Genomic DNA, 15,203 nt, shown 5'->3' on the forward strand with positions numbered 1-15,203 from the left:
TTTGCTTTTCACATAAAGCGTCAAAAGCTTTGCCTTTGAGAATATTAAATTCCTAAGCAAACAAATAATGTAGTTTCATTTTTAACAAAACCAACCACTATTATCAAAATGATAATGATGATTAGCACCTGAAAAATACATATGACCTGTAGTGAAACAATTCTGTGTCAATTTTCCAGGACAAATCCAGAAATAATCTTTATGTCTAATTATTCTGCAATTTTTGTCAGACATGGTGAGTCAAGTCTGTCTGTCTATGCCCACACAGTTGCCTTTGAGTGAAACACTGGGATATGTCTGTGTGGAGAGAAGATAGTTGAAGTGGAGAATACCTTGTTATGATAGTTAACAGTATAGGTAAATGGTAAATGGCCTGTATTTATATAGTGCTTTACTAGTCCCTAAGGACCCCAAAGCGCTTTACATATCCAGTCATCCACCCATTCACACACACATTCACACACTGGTGATGGCAAGCTACATTGTAGCCACAGCCACCCTGGGGCGCACTGACAGAGGCGAGGCTGCCGGACACTGGCGCCACCGGGCCCTCTGACCACCACCAGTAGGCAACGGGTGAAGTGTCTTGCCCAAGGACACAACGACTGAGACTGTCCAAGCCGGGGCTCGAACTGGCAACCTTCCGATTACAAGGTAATATAGCTGAGTTATTTTTATAGTCAGAGGTCTAACATCTGTACAGTACATATGCAGTCAAACATTGAATTGGTGCCAAGAACAGTTTGGAGGTGGTCCCAGAGAGTTGGAGTCTGCTGCCTTGTTAACATATTTGGCTTTGTTAGGGAAACAGAGCAGCTTTTCTGTCTGGTCAACGTGGAGAGGGAGACAAAGCAACTCAGGCGGCTTTTACAGAAGATCTAAGCCTAAGCCAATAATTCAGTCATTTTTTGGGGGGAGTAATGTTTTAGAAGCAATAACACAGGCATCCCCCCAAATCTTCTATTTGTCTCAGCAATCAGAGTGACGAGAGAGATTCAGATCACCCACTCTGGTCAGCACTGACATTATTATCCTCTGAGATCAGGACAAAAGATCAGAGAAATACTTCTGTCAAAACCATCAAAGCAGAAATACAGATTCACTTGTGATGTGCAAGAAGTAAAATGTTTTGATGGAAAAAAAAAACTGAGCGAAAAGATTTTACAGCAGAAAAGTACTTACATGTACTTGACAGGTTTCGCTGTTTATTGTAGCATCACCATAGGTTTGAAAAAGGTTAAATACATAAATAAAAAAGGGGGAATTCACCAGAGCAGTGAAGTGTGTTTTCATTCGTCTACATTTTTCTGATCATGCATTGATGAAACATTACAGGGACTTACAGTCACCAACGTTTACTTACTTTAATCAAAAAATTTAAATTGTTTCTAGCTGCAAATGCCAGAAATTCGCAGTCTTGCCTGGTGCCTTTGAATATTAGCTCACTGAATTTGCCCCAGCTGGAACCTGCTGAAGAATTTTTAAAGAAGCATGAGAATCATTCATCATTTCTTACTGAAGGCTTCCATTATAAAAGAAATTGCATTTTTCTATTCACTTGATGATTTGAAGTGACAGTCACCATGTCCCCTCAGCATGGCTCTCTGAGTTCCTGGCTAACTCTGAGGGTGCTGTCTGTTTAATAGGCCGGGCAAAGTATTAAAGAGAATGGGCCCCTGGCATAGCAGGGAAGCACAGATAACAGGGTTATCAGTGGCCGAGAAACAGTGAAACCAGGTGTCTTTTTGCTCCAAAGAAAAAAGAAAAACTACGATTGTTGAAAACAGGATACAAGATTAAAAATATCCATTATTAAGTTTTCACCTTTAGATTCCCAGTGATGTATGGCAGCTATTATTTGTTACATATTTCACAGTGTAATTCTCTTCTACAGCTGTTGCAGACTAATTGCTTAAAGTACACAACTAAAAGTATACAACACAATAAAATAAAACACTAAGAATTATTAAAAGGAAAACAAACAAAAAGAACTCTCTCCTGTTATTCAGTGCTGTGACAAATTTTTAATTGGGGGATATAAACAACAAAGCTAGAATTACCCTTTCCATTTTAGTTTCAATTTATTTAATTAATAATTATTTTAAAACTTAAGTAATCACTTCTACAGATCTGGCTCATTGGTAAATGACTGTACAATTTAGTTAGAGCTTCTATTAGGCCATTTTCAAAGTTAATGTGTATAGAGATGAAGATATATGTCACAGTAAAAACTAAAATTCACAAAATATTGGCACAAGGGAGACTTTCAGTGTAACTCACTGTTTTTATTCAAGGTACCATCAGGACTGTGGAGGACTGTTGAAAAGCAGGCATATTATACAGTAAAAATATGTCTTATTTTCTCAATTAAGTCTAATCACGACCCGTGTACTTTTAATATACCCGAAGTGTAAGACACTTGAAGAAGAACAAATGGCCCTGTTACTGTTATAGCGATATTGATGGAGGCCTTATCCTCTGAGACTCCTGATGCAATCTGGAATAGAAAAGCCATCAAATGAAAACTGGCTGGGCAGACAAATGGAGTTTCCTCCTTCTTTTTACTTTCATTCTTTTGACAACAGCATAAGACAAATCGAAGCGTGCAAGCCAAAAGCAGAGGAGGTGATGGGAAACCATTTGGAATCGTGCATTGTTGAGATTTTCACACGACTTCTTTGCAGACAGGCTTAATACTTGACCAAGAGGAGAGTAGTTAGCTGATTTTGCTACTTTGGGTGATGCAACAGGGTGATTTTCCCCTCTGGTACAATGCTGAAAATCCAGTGGGACTAATCTGATGAGCGATGAAGACATTGTTTTCACGAACGCCTTCAGCATGTGCTGGCTGCAGTCAATCACTACGGAGAGAAGGTTCGCCTATAAAAACCAGTATAAACTGAATATATTGGTTTTCAAAATTCAATACATGAATGAATTAGCCACTAAATGTCAGGATAGTAAGATGGTCAACTCAAGTCAGTTTCTTTACTTATATGATGTTCTGTGTTGTCACATTTGGTTAGATTTAAACATAAAAATAACTTTTTCCCTAACTTTACAAAAGTTGTTTGGGACAGTGGATGTTTTGTAACTAAAATTAGCTTTCACAAGATGTGGTGAATAATAACATATATTTTGCACATAGATTTATAAGTGTTAATAACTGGTGAATAAATGAAATAATTACTTATATAATTCGTGCAACTAGGCATTGCATAGCCAAACACGTACAAGCGTGTATGAGACCAGAAATTACTACCAGTGTAACAAGGCTACACTAAGAAAGGTTGTTATGGAATTGTGTAATATTTCCCGGCATAGACTGATGTAGTTTAGGCTTCCTTACACAGCAATCTCGCCCTGTGTGAATTGTCCGGATTTTTCTTTCGTGTGACTACAACTTTAAAACTAATATTTTTTTATTTCAGCATGGTGCAGCACCTATGGTCTTGAGACTCTTTAGATAGGAACCTAACGATGCTCTGAAAAACCATGGAAACCATTATATTTTAATATAAACTATAACTATTTTTTAAATCCTAACCAAATTGTTTACACTCTTTGTTTTTCCTTTTTTTTGCCAAAACCTGACAGTTTTAATTATCATTATTTCTTACAAATTAATTCAATCATTCATTATCATTGTCAATAATTACAACAGTCATTTTTACAGCAGCTAGCAGGTGTTGTCCATAATCATGTAACACATATATGTGACATGTCACGATCTGATATTCATTCACACAGAGATATTTATAGCAAGACAAGCAAAGTGGAGTGGAGTTCAGTTCACACCTGACTGATCGGTGGATACTCAAATCACAGCCGCTCAGGGAAGTCATCTTGCACCATGGATCAGAATCTAGTTACACGTAATGTTTTTCATTGTAGCTCATTACTAGCAGACAGACTGAACACTGATTTTTTTTTTTATCAGCCGCTTTATTACTGAAAGATCTTCACTTATGTTCCATGTGGATTTACATAATGTTAAACTTCTTTTTTTCTGTCTTTTCAGTTTCCTTTCACTTGAGATGAATTCACGAATGGGCAAATCCGAAAAAGAGGAGGAAGAATTAGGAAGAATTTTTCATCAAAACTGGACCAGCTATAAATATTGTTCACGTCAAACTGAAATCCAACGCTTATCTTGTTTTTCTCTGCAACAGCATGCTGTATAGCATACCGTAGAATTTAATTTTCTCCTGGGGTTGAGAACAGGTCTCCAAACAGCCTATATTCACAAGTGCCGTGGATGATGTTCTTTTGCTGAGAGATGATAGAGAAAGAAGAGTTTGTATCCGTCTCTGGTAGAAGCACAGTTCCTTAGAGCCTTGCTGCTTGTGAACTTGCAGTTCCACATTGCAGGTAGTTTGCATGTTTTCCAGCACTCCTCGTTACAGTATAAAATCCAAGTTACATGGGTAGACGATGTACAGTATAACCTACACTACGCACAAATGTACACATCAAAATTGTGCGCAGGCAATTCATTTATTTATTAATTCTGTTTTCAGACTAAGACTGTTATGTGCCTGTGTGCGAACGTGTGCGTTCTCACTTAGCCATTATACAAGACATGCGCATTCACATCCAATTATACCAAGAAACATCAAGGGACCAAACACTCTCACCATACCTGTCAAATGCCACAGCATTTCCTACTCACTCTACCACTGTGTTACCTTCTTCTCTGCTGCTCTGTTTCTTTCTGGGGGTGCTTTTTTATTATGCTTTCCTGTGCGCTTTCTATGTTCCTCCTTACTCCCTCTGCTGCCATTAAGAAACCTTTCAATTCCGTAAGAGCTGAGGTGACTGCTGAAAGAGTTTGAAGAGCTGCGGTTCATGGCAGCTTATTCTTGTAGCACTTATTTTATATTTACTGTCATTTATAAGGATATACAGACGATGTAACAGAACACAGGTGAATGAAATGCATGTGAAATTCAATCAAATTTGGTAGGTGATAAACTAAGCAGAGTATAAATATATATATAGAGTATTAGAGGATGATTTAAGTGCAACGGGTTGTGACATCACACAAAGCAGCATTTTATTTGTTGTGTTTTTTATTATTGTTCATCTGCCAAGTGTAGAGCCAAGGCATGGGCATTTTACCAAAGTCTTTTGTTTGTCTCTCTGATTGTTGGCAAGATTGTGCACAAACAAAAGTTGGTGGAAAGAAAGAAGCCATTACATTTTGCTGTAGCTGTCGATAACTGTCCTTAATGTTATGAAATATTGAATTGGGTTCAGCAGAACATGTTATCTGTGCGATCTTTTAGTTTTGCAGTCCATTTGACATCTGCTCCATTTGTCATGGCCCTGAGTCGGTTTATCTCAGTTTATGACTACTAGTGTTTTGGTTGCTGTCTTGTGATTCTAGCTCTCCAGTTCCTCTGGGTTTGTGATTTTTAGTTCTTCGGTTTAGTTTCCCCCTTCTGTTTAATTCTCTTGTTCCCCAGTCAGTCGTGTCTCATGTCACTCCTGTCCCTATATTCCATCTTCCTTATGTTCAGTATCAAGTCCGTGTCTCTGTACCTGTTGTATGCCTTCTGTTTTATTTTGATGTTCCCTGTTCTGTGTTCAGTTTCTGTCCCCATATTTTCTCTGTGTCTGTCCTGATCCCTTGTCTAGTCAGTCTTGTCTCTATGTTCCCTCTGTTACCATGTCATTTATGTCGTTGTGTTAAGCTTGTGTCTCTAAGTCCGTGTCTGTGCATATGTGTCATATTTCCTGTTTTATTTTGATAGTCCATGTCCTACGTCGATGTATCTCGAGCTATGTCCTAAAACCTAGGCCGCATCCTTCGTGGTCTACGGGTCCTTCGAAGACCGAGAAGGCTGGAAGTGAGAGGCTGTGAAATGGGACGGTCTGGCCTTCAGATTTGTGTTATCGCTGTCTCTGTGGAGTTTAATAAACTCAGCCGTCTGCTCCTTGCTATCTAAAATATAACAGGACACTGGCGTAAATTCTGTTTAATCAGTTTTCTGTTTGACGTTTATTCAGCTGTGTGAAAACCCCGGAGGAACCCATCCGAGGGATTAATAAAGTTTTATTTAATCTAATCTAATAACTTTAATCTCAGCCACACCAATTTACTCAGGAACAAATAAAACACTGAAAAAAGACAAACAATAACATTTTTAAGTTATCTAAGTGACTTATATCATGTTTATGTTCATGTTTATCATGTTTAACCTGAGTAGCGAAAGACTGCAGGAGGTCTGAAAACGATGTGCTGAGAATCCGCTGTTCTCGCCGAAAACGTCGGAGCACTTTTGCAAATATGTGATGTCTTGATAAACTTTACCATGAAGGACACACCCGACCCATCCTTCAAATTCGGGGAAATGAAGGATGCATTTGTTGGCCGCGTTTGGAGCAGCCTTTGAATTGAGACAGCCTTCATCGCCTTTAGCAGCAATAACACTTAAATAAAAATGACTTCATCAGTGTCTCATATCATTGTGGAGGAATTTTGGCTAAGGATATAGTTAAGGTCTGGACTTTGCCATAACGACACCTTGATTCTTTTCTTTTCAACAACCCAATATGGGACAAGCTTTCTGACAGAATAAGATGTTCAGAATTTCTTTCAATTCAGTCCCACTGGAGGGCTTTTCTATTATGGTCAGTCCAGAGAGCAATTATGTTTTTCATATCGATTGAAGAACTTTTTTTCCTAATTAAAATTAATTAATCAAATTGAATTACAAAGTGTGACAAACAAGCAAAGAAATGAGAAACGAGGAAGGGGCTAATACTTTTTCACAGCAATGTACCCTCTTAATTCCTATGGAAATAGTGAGGGTGTAAGCCTTCCACAGGACTGCAGGAAAACTTTCTTTTTTGCATGAGTGTATGTTAGACTTTACAGGCATGTACAAAAGCACCCTGAGTCACAAGTTCCTCATTCCTACTTCTCACTCTCCTGTCACGGTTTGCTTGGTGTCCTTGCAAGTAGTTAACATGATTTGCATACTCAGTGACACAATGCACCGCACTAATTTCTGGGAAATGTAAAATCGGACACTCTGAAAACACGTGGGTACCTGAGGCAGAGCAAAGAGTGTAGTGGGCTAAGTTGCATCAGGTTATCTCACACTTGAACACTGTGCTACAATGTGCATATGGGTGCATTCATGTTTCCAGAATCGCCCGGGGCTGAGGGATTCCCATATTGACAGGTCTACTGCTGGCTCCTTTGGTGTTATCAAACTAGTTCAGATTTCTTCCTTTCATCTTGCCTTATAAAGACTCTTCACTTGATCACACAAAGAAGCTCTTGCTGTGGTGCTAAGTAAAGAATGTAGCACATCCTCGGACAAAAATTAAATGAGGCAGAATTTTAAAAAGCAGCAAATATATCAGCCCGACTACAGATGTAATTACAGGAGATAGATGGAAACATGAAAATGGACATTATATAAGCTAGTAGCTGGACTTTACATAACAACACGAACATACTAAGCTTAAATTATCACACCTTATAAGACTTTTAGTTAATAGAAACCCTACCTGTACTTTATCATATAAAATCTGTGACAACTGTAGATCAGTCTTAAAATACAAAATATACTCTTAACCCCAGATGGTCCTCAGAAGTGCTTAAAGAGTCACCTTTGCCAAGGAAAGAGGAGATAAACCATCAAGATGTTATCAAGGTGTAATATGTGAAACTCCTCTACAGAGACTAGATAGGGAAAGCTGCCAATTCATTCTATCTGCACCAGATGGATTATTTACTATCTCGAGTTTTAGTAGTGTTTGTTCTGGCATTAGGAGACAGAATGTCTTACTCTCCAACAGTGATAGATTTGTTTTTAAATACAGGAGGGATTATTATTTATTAACCTCTTGAGTTTATCACATTTTTTAAATGTATGTTACTTACTATAGTATGCCAGGTGTGCCTTTAATGTGTTTCTGTATTAGTCAAGTCACCCATGAAAAAGAGATCACATTACATTTCCTAGCCAACAAAATAAGGCTTAGATTTAAAAATAAAATCCTATTACACTTGCCCTTACAATGTGATGAGTGTATGAAGTGAAAGCTACTGAGACACATTTCACACTATTTTAGACTTCTGTCACACATCCCTTTGACAGAGTCTTTAATCATCTTTAGTCTTTAGCCATGAAACCTTATTCCTACTGCCCTAAAGCAGCAGATAGCCTGCTAGTATGGACACATGAGCTGTGAGAAAAAGAGATTTTTCTGTTATCCTGTCTGGACACCAAGGTGTGGTGAAGTAGGCAGGCTTTTTTTTTTTTCGAGAAAATTCAACACAACAGAATGAGCCGAGCTGCATGAAATCCAATCAAATCTAACGACAGCTGGCGTCTTGTTGTCTGTGAAAGTCCCAGAACTCTTTTGGATCTACAAGGGATCTCTAAGGCACCCTGATGCAACCAGTAGGAATATAGCTGTAAAATGCACTAGCCTTTGTTTTTGATGGGGTAAACGTCAATGTTTATCATCAGCACAAAAGTTTATTTCGAAACTTTTGACTCACTAACACGCAGGAAGCGACGAATGACATCAAAATCTGTGGTTGCAGAGCAGCACTGGTCAATTCTGTAAACAACTTAATACTGTTCCAAGAAAGATTCAGTGGGAATTGAGGTACTGTGCACATAGCAACAATATATCATTGCTGAAAGTTCATTGTGGGTGAAACTTATCATAGTTTAGTTATACGTGTGGCATGCAACAAAAAAAGTGCTAAATGAGTTGTTTTTGTCAAAAAAAATGTAATTGTGTTATTTAGGTATTGAATTTTAAATAAAAACATTTGAAGTTTGGGTAACAGGATACATGTAAAGTCTATTACTGCCACTATGTTATCATTAAAGTAACCTTATAGCATGTTTTGCTTTTGAGACTTATTTTTTTCTTAAATCTCTGCTTGCAGTAATGCAGTTATCATACTTATAATCAAAGTGTTTAAAAAGTTTGTCTCATACAATAATTTATTTACATTAAAATGCATAAGTATGGCCAAACATGCAGGGAGGGAATATGTAAGCTGCCAGTCTGCAGCTATGAAGTGACCACTGGAAGAAAAACAAACCCAACAACACGTTGTGTACATAGCAAGACAGTACCGAAGTACCAGATCAGGAGCAGGGTAGAGAGTCAGAGTGAAAGTAAGACAGGTGAAGAGGTAGATAAGTGAGAAGGGGACAGAGAGTGCTAGTAAGAGGTTAAGCACACACACTTACACCTGCAGTTAAAGCCTTCACCCTGCCATATTATCCCTGGCCTTGCCCCCCATCCTCACAAACGCCACAAATCCGATTTGCCAACTTTGGGAAGCTGTGTGTGACAGCCAATTACTGGGGAGAGGACTCCCAGTGGAGTCACCTCCTCACCTCACAGTCCAAACATCTGCCTGTCAGACAGTCAAGGGAGTCAGGTAGACTGAACAGCAGTAAGAGGACAGCAGTCTGGCGAGCGTATGTGGTTAAAAAATAAAAGCTTCAAATATTTTTCGCCTGAGTTGCTAGTTGTCATACATCTGAGATTGAATTATCACTATGACTCATAATTTTAGGGTTCCCTTTGCTAGAAGATGCTGCAGGGGCTATGGAGCAAAGAGTGATTTACATGCAGTATTGTTATATTATATTCCATATAAGGCTGCTTGTGTACCCTATAAATCTGTGATGTAGTGTTTTTATCAAGGTAATATATGCCCTCATAAACAGTACAGGATCTTCTCAGTTTATTAAGACTGTTTGGCCGGAAATCAATGATATACATTTATGATTGTCTCAGAGATAACTGCGAGGCGTCATTAAATAAATAAACAAACAAACACGAAATAGCTTGTGTTCACCCCGCTTACACACTAACACTGTTGGGTTGAAGAGACTTCATGGAAACAGCAACTCTCTGCATATATGCGATATGATTGAATATTTAGATCCATAATAATGTTGTCTGAGCGAAATTTTTTTACGAGGCGGCCAACTGGAAATTCACTTCAGAAGCTGCAGCAGGCATAGCAAGACTGATCCTGATGGAGGAGATTATGTTGTAATAAATAAGAAGAATCCAGCGTTTACAACTGGATTATACCCACTTGTTGACATGTTGAAAATATTTTGTTTATTAATAATAATAATCATAATAAATGCATGGAGTCTAGCACAGAAAACAGTCAGCTTTACTTACTGTTAGGTGGTTAATGAGACAGGAGTAGGAGGTCAGGCAAGGGCTGTCTCACTCCACTGAAACCGTAGCCAAATGTTCTCTGCCGGTGTCATCACTGTCACGGAGCTTATCGCCATGGAGGAAGAAAATGAAGGAGAAGCTTACTGCAGATGGGAGAAGTTTTGCCTTCTAACATGTAGTTAACAATGTGAAATATTGTCAAACATTCATAACCCTGTCTGTGGAATGGAAATCCTGTGGTTTATGCCACTTTCACCCCACATGACATGGATTTATGTCTTGTGTATAGTTCCTCATCAGGCCAGATGCTACCCTGTGCGTCAGAAAACGGTGGTTACAGCGTAGCGCGTGCATTAAAGAAATGATGCCAAGGGCTCCTGACCAAGTGTCCGTTCGTGATATTGTGTTAATCAGGAGCATAAAAGCTGAGTGACAAAACCTGTTCAATTGTTAAGATTGGGCAGGATTATAAATACATATTCAATTTACAATAAAAAAAACCCAAAAACGACTGATTATGGAAGTTGTCAGTTGAAACGGTCAATTCTGATTCATTTTTAAAATGAATTTCTATGCTATTAAATCATGCACCAGTTTGGAGTTTCGGTCCAATATTTAAAGCTGCAGAAGGCACAAAAAAGAGAGAAAAACTCAGCCCTCATCATGCACCTCTCCCCTCTCTTTTTAAGCCCTTCTTAACAGACAACTGGGTTATATATAAGCTGAACTGCAATACAGTGAAAGTTAAGTTTGAAATTTTTGTCAGTTTACACCAAAAACAGATTGCCTATCCTGCCTTTAATAGTACATATTATATGTAAAGCAGAAGACATTTAAAAATCCCAGAAAAACACTGCAAAAAGAAAAATACGTTTTAAATCCCGACTTAGAAGACCTTTGAAATTCCACAGTAATTGCAGAAACTCCATGCACTTCCCAGTCTGGTGGAAACTAAATGATCAATAGCTAGTAAATTCATTTGAAGCTGGGGCCAAGGGAAGAGCAAGCTAAAGTTTAACTTGGAAAATGAGATTGCTTGACCCTGGCCATGCAGTACAACATCAGTTTGTCATGATTAATCTCGCTCTGTCTTCTTTTCTTCTCCTTTTTTCCTCTGCAGCTCATTTTTGTTGTACAAAGGACAGTCGATAAATGAATAAAAATTGAGTGAATTGGAAGGCATAGTGCAATATGTCCAGCCGCTATACCCTCCCACCTGAAACACATTATGACAGAAAGATATGGAAAAAGGGTGAGAAGAGGGGATGCGGGGTGAAAGAAAGTCCCACATTTCTCGGCGAGCAGTTAAATTGAAGGGGAAATAATATGAGGCGTGTCAAAATGCAATATCAGGCCGTTTACTCCAATGTTTAAGCCCGTCTTTGACTCCGGTGCTTCCCAAGAGAAGCAGAGGATTAAAATGGCAGAGTTATACGTTGTAAAAGGGGAAGGTAGATGGAGAGATGGAAATGAATATGAGGTGGAGGAAAAGGCAGTGAGAGAGAAAGTGAGAGAGCAGCTGGTAATGGGGAAATAAAGAGTGTAATCTCCAACTCAAGCAATAACATTTAGCTATGAAACGGTGTGTGGAGGGCACACACACACATTTACAGCAGTCCAATAAATAGTTCTGACCTGAACAATTTCACAGCTTTAACTGCAGGCCAGTGGAAAACCCATCCACACTCACACACACACGCACAGACATAAATGTCCTTGCCCTTCAATGGAGGCAAACACATACATACATCCGCATTTTGAGTTACTTTAAGTTAAACTTGTTAACATACCTTCAGGGCCCCGGAATAGATTTGATGTGCCAGCAGCAATCAGGCAATGGGCACATTGCTGAAAGATTGTGATAGAAAGACATATCTCTACTTTTCTGAAATGATTCGTGAATCTAAACTGTGAAGTGAAGCAAGAAAAAAAAAGTCCTTTTTCCCACCTGATAAGGACAAACACGCCCTCAGAGCAAAGACATGGCTATCTCCAGAGGATACTTCATATAACCACAAAAACATTTTTTTTCATCCACTGCTTCCTCCATTCTTCTTTCTTTCCCCTTGCATATGGTGAGATGTATTTTTGAAGCATTCCTCAGAGTACCACACATACACACAAATGAAATGGCACACAGTTGCCACTGCTCACAAGTACAAAGATCTACACAAACACAACCAAACAATCCCCTAGCTGCATCAGGAGACAGTTAAGGTCTTACAGTGGCCTGGGGCACAAGGATTGCTGCTTAATAACTTGCCCGGGGCATCAACCTGACAACACTTAGTGTTAAACACACAAACATGCATACACACAAACACACACGCAGACACAGCGTTGAAGCTGTCTGTGCATCTGACAGTCAGACACTTTATGTATCACCCTTCTTTCTCTCATCTCAAGCAGGGGATTTCTTTGTTCTCAAGGGAGGAGCTGAGAAATGCTGTAGCAAAGTAAAGCTTTGGTGTTGATCAAATCAATTAAAAATTAAAGAAGTCCACCTTGAAGCAGAACTTGTGTTATTCCCTAGTTTTAGGTCCCATTAAAACAGATGTGCACATAGTAATTAACGTATAGTGTGAGCACAGGGCAGAAAATGTGTATTTGTCCCTTTCTTTCTATTTAAAACATAGTTTGGGTTTTTTTTCAATAACTGATAAAAACAACACGTCTCTTCTTTTTTTACATGGTATGTTAACTTAGCTGATCAAACAACTTTTATATTAACTGTCAAACTGTGAAAACTTAGTTAAATTAAATTTAATTAACTTAAAGCTATTTCAGAGTTAAATTAAAAACCTTGTGTGATGTAAAATTGCCAGTTTTTCTAGTCAAGATTTAGCTTCCATCCATTACAAGAGTGTCAACAGTGCTACACTATACTTAGCTATCTTCCTGAATGTCCCATTATGTCCTCTTGCACTTGTACCTCTATAAGGTGGCATAGTTGGACAGGATGTCAAAACGGTGATTTTTCAGCTTATAGTTTTCAGTCTAGAGGTTCACAAGAAGATGATCTTGAAAAAAAAACATCAGATCAGGATTGATGGCCAGATCTTTTTGATCACCCATAACATATTATAATTTACTGCACTGCAGGTTGCGAGCTTCAGTCGCAACATCATTTCAGTCCATCATTTCTAAAGCACATCTTTCCACCTTTGACCTTCTGACACCCTACTTCATCAAGCCAAGCTCCCAAAATCAAGTTTCTTCTCTTGTCCATTCCCCTCTTTTCTCTGTTTCCATTATTTTGTCACTGCCCTAAAATCCAGCCCATAATTTGGTGCTCCTGACCTTCTTTATGAACACCAAATCTTTGCCTTTTACTTTGGAAACAATAATCCATTAATTTCTGTTTCATTCTCCAAGCGTTAGACTTTGTTTTGTATATAACTTTGTAACTTGTAACTTAAGTTCTTGGAGTTTATTTTATACAGTGCCCTTACATTCTTACTCTCTAAGGCAAAATATGTGTAATATTACTTCAGTAGCTTGTTGCTTTTGCTGTTCATAAATTCATAGTGTACCTGTGTGTGACCTATATGAAATCATTTTTAGATTCTGGAGACGGCAGTGCTTCTTATAATTAGCGGAGCTGTTTACTATACGCACAAGTGCAGAAAGACACATTAGTTATGGCTAAGGTAGCCTTTTACTGTGAACTACAATAAATACTTTTAAGAAAAATATGCTTAGAAGGCAAATATGTTTTTCTTTTTTTTTTTTTTTGGCAGAAATAAATTGCTGACACCAATACATTTAAGTTTAGCATATTAAGTTATAACTGCTTTATAAACTGTCCCCAAATGGGTGGATATGCATTTGAGTTGATTTTTCACAGTCCGGTATGTGAACATACATTTATACATGTGTAAAAGCTTGTCCATCATTGAGTTTAAGAAGTTGGTCACTGTTCACATCTGTGTGCCTCTACAGCAACAACACTTGCTTAAGTTTACACGTAGAGGGACAAAGGAATGTAGAGGAAAATGAGCTATCAAAATGAATTTATCCTATAACATCTTCTTCTTTTGGTTATGATGTATGTCAGTGTCCATCTAAAAGAAAAAAAAGATTCAAAAGTCTGGAGAAAAAACAATAAAAAAAGATTCTTTTTTTAGGTTTTATTATTTTTGAGGTGCTGAAATGTGATGGCCAAACAAGTTGTTAGTCTTGGACCTTAATGCTTTATTCCAGGTGACTGAGTACATCAACATGACATCATTAATCGATATTATTACAAATTTGTATTTTTTGCTATTTGTGAAACATTGTTTCACATGTCTGTGAAGGTTCTCAGTCATCCAGGTCATCGTAGTCAAAGGAGCTTGGAAAGAAAAGCGTCTGGACTTCTTTAAGTTGCTTGAAGATGTTTCACCTCTCATCCGAGAAGCTTCTTCAGTTCTAAGGTCAAATGGTGGAGAGTTTCACATGATTTTAAATAATCTCTTACAAGCAGGATTGTGTCGGTGCGATAGTGCTATGACTAAATTCAACTCCAGACTGTATTTAGCTGAGCAGGCCATACCAAATTGTATTTGGAAAAAGACATTATAACATTAAAGACATTACTAATAATGAAATTCCAGAGCAAATGGGAACCATATGTGGTTCTGATAAAATTAAAATGAAAGGAAATTGGATAAAAAGTAAACAGGTTTTGAAAATACTGCAGCAACATACTGTGATATGTATTTTACAAAAACAATAATAATAACAGCACTGAAGCTGATAAAACATACTGCCACAAAGAGAAAGGATATACTGGGAGTGTGTCTATGTTGCTTTCTGTTAATGAGTGTTTGCACTTCTAACTGACAGGAATAATTATCTGTACTGAAAGAGATGTACTTAATGAAAAGCACATACTCCACACTGGCAGAGGCACACACATGTACCGAGGTCTGAACACAGGGGGAGGGTGGTGTTGGAGGGGAAACATGGAGATGGCGGAGGGTGCTTGGAAAGTACAAAAGACTTGCACATACAATCCCATGGTACTTTGAGAA

This window comes from Aulonocara stuartgranti (assembly GCF_965226115.1).
Source record: "Aulonocara stuartgranti genome assembly, chromosome: 10".
Lineage (NCBI taxonomy): Eukaryota > Metazoa > Chordata > Actinopteri > Cichliformes > Cichlidae > Aulonocara > Aulonocara stuartgranti.